We start from the raw sequence: 3,240 nt of genomic DNA, 5'->3' as shown, positions 1-3,240 counted from the left end.
TAAAACTTCCACTCTGAGTCTTATTTAAAGCAACAAGTTTCGCCTATTAGTGAAACCTAAAATAAACTCTTCCTCAAAATATACTTTAAGATTTTCCTTTAATGTGGTATAAGTTCTGAAGTCTGTTTAAGAACAACAAGTGTTTATTTAGATCTAAATTGGGTTAAAGAAATGATAATACTAGAAGGGAATTTGAGAAAAAAACTTACATTTCCAGCACCATGGAGAGAGATAAGATGTACATTTCAGAGAGAATAAGAGTTTTTAGAATTCTGGAGTTTATTTCATGATTATATTTTGTTCCTATATTTAAAAAAATAAAATCATAGAATCACTGACAGAAAAGATTATAAAGATCAAAAGCATTTTTTCATAATCTTATATTAAAGTTAATAACAAGAACATAAGGTGATTTTGTAGACCAGATCAATTAAACAATTATTATACTTTGAATAAAAGAAAATGATCCAAATAATCAACTTTTATCTGACTTTACAAGACTTTTACTTTGAAAGGGAATCATGATTACATCTAAGCTGCAAAAACTAACATTTGTTTTTAAAGATAATTTTTTTTTCCTTCAGAAATTTGAATTAAATAAAAGAGCAGTCATGACGAATGTCCTTTCGACCTGCCTCTGCTGCTCTTTTTGCTGGGATTGCAGATCTCTTATCTACAAATGTTTCTTCTAACCTTGACTGGTCTGAATCAGCAGTGAGGCTCATGGCTGACAGATCCATCATGAGAGAGACTAATGTGAGAGGAGTGACTGATCCCACAGAAGTTTCTGAGAACATTTAAAGAACAAAGCCTCTCTTATATTCCTCCGTAGTTTTATTTTTACTTTATGAACTCTAATTACATAAAGTTTGGCATTTCATGTTAATCTGTCATGCTTTGTGGTTCATGGACTTAAGACTAGAGGACATAAACATATATTAAATTAAATGCATGACATAAATAAATCTATAAAGAAATCCAATAAATGCACACAGTGACCTCATTGAAAAGAAAATTTAGCTGTTAAAGGCTCCTTTTTTTAAGAACTTAAAGTTGCTGTACAGCTAAAATAGATAAAAGTAATTAAAAACATGCAAAAATTGACTAAAAACCTTTTTCCTTATCTTTAAACTCTAATCATAAACTGTGCTTCAAATGCCCCAACATCCACACAGAATTTAAAATATTTAATCTACACAAGAGTCAGTATCTTTGCTTCCTCATGGTTCCCACCGTGTGGCCTAAACCTGAACTGCCATACTGCAGCCCTCCTAAAGAACGCATGACTCAGCAGAAACGAACAGCTGAGGACAAAGGCAGTGTGGGTAATGTTTGCTTTGTTTCCAAACTGTCTGAAGACATCAGACTCAGACAGACGGGACGTCTTCACAAATCCAGACTACAACGTCCACATTAAGGCTGCTGTTTCGTATGAGAATTAGTGCAGAGAGGAACACATAACTGCTCTCAACCTTTTATCCTCCGGCTATAGATCATGATAATGGCTGGAATTATGGGTTATTGTTTCCTCCTCCAGTGAGATCATTCATAGCAGTAATGGAGTGAGTGATGGGGAAGGGTGCACCAGATGTCCAGGGAGGCTGCTTCAGGAAGGAAGACCCTCCCCCTTTATTCTTTTGGATGCTAGTCAACCAGACGACATATTTGGAACAGTCCCAACATCCACACTTAAATATAATTCAAATCTCCAAGTGTGAATTCATAATCCTAAAAACATAAGTCTTTAAATTTGGATTTTTTTTTTGTATACAATGTCATTTAAGAGAGAATCTAAATGTAATAGTTTCCAGTTTGACGAGGTTGGAAAAGTTGCTGGTGCAGACTTGATGACGTAACTGGAGTGTTCTCTGCGTCCCTGATCTGTCCGTCAGTGTCAGCCGGGTAACGGCGTCTGCAGAGGTAGCAGGTCTGTGGTCATGGGAGGGAGCTGCTCATGCAGCCTCCTGAGGCGGGGAGTGCTGAAGTAATGCCTCGCTGCCATGAAACGGCATGTCAGCATGCAGGAGCTGAGTAATACATTTGCATAAAAAATGTAGCAGTTTTAAAAATGTATGACGGGGCAAAAGCAGATTATGTAATACTTAGATGTCTGATAATTTTGTGACACTTATTTAAAAAAAAAGGAAATTCAGAAATAAAAATGCATTTTTAGTAAGTGGCTGCTCAGTTGAGCTCTTCAGACTCAGAGGCTCATTTTGGCAGCATTTGTGATGGGGGGGGGGGGTCCACTTCAGGTTCAAACAAAAGAGACACATGGCTGGGTGTGGACATGCAGAGAGGGATGTGTGTGCGTGCAGCTTCCACACAAAATCTCCCACTCCGATCAGCTTGATCTATTTTCAAAGTATTCTTTTCATTATGAAGTTTTTTGCCATTTTTTTTATTTTTTATTTTTTTAAGAACTGAGCTCGTTACTGAGAGCTCTCCGTTCACATGCAACCCAACATGATCAGTGCAGCAAAAATGGCAAGAAACACTTGAGCCATCTACAGTTTAGAGCACGTGTGTCAAAGTCAAGGCCCGGGGGCCGGATCCGGCCCTTCTGGTGATTCTATCCGGCCTTCCAGATCATTTAATTTTATTATCATTAATGACATTTATCTTCCGCTCATTTCTAACTTGTATAATTTTGACAAAATGTTTTCATGGAGTGTAAAATATTGAAATGTATTTAAGGTTTAAGATGATTTATTCTGGAATAATATTCCTGCCTTTTTATTATTCATGATCAAGTTAAAACGTTATGGTTTTATAGTTTTAAAAACTGACATTCTGCTAGCTTTTTGGACTATTCATTTACTAAGAATTTTTAGGCTATTTTGGAATTCAGCTAATATTTCAGCTGCATGCTAGCTGTTTTGGCGAACTTAATTTTCGTTTTTAAGCATTTAGCTAAAATTTGAGCTGGCTATCAGCTTCAGCGTTTTCAGCCATCAGTTTCAGCATTCACACTAGGATTTTTTGCAGGTAATGCTGTGTATCTAGGTCATAATTATGTTAAAAAGTTCAGGTTCTAAGGTTTTAAAATGTAGTTTTAATGTGCACAATAAATGTTTATCCTGTTTGGCCCGTGACCTAAGGTGTGTTTTGGATTTTGGCCCCTGTTGCGATTGAATTTGTCACCCTGTTTAAAGCCAAATGACGAGGAAAACAGACGTATGAGGATCTGGATCTGGTATCTGAAGCTACAGACACACTGGGCTTACTTGCATGTTTGCC

This window comes from Oryzias melastigma, linkage group LG14 (genome assembly GCF_002922805.2).
Source record: "Oryzias melastigma strain HK-1 linkage group LG14, ASM292280v2, whole genome shotgun sequence".
Taxonomy (NCBI): domain Eukaryota; kingdom Metazoa; phylum Chordata; class Actinopteri; order Beloniformes; family Adrianichthyidae; genus Oryzias; species Oryzias melastigma.
Note: the sequence above shows the minus strand (reverse complement) of the source record.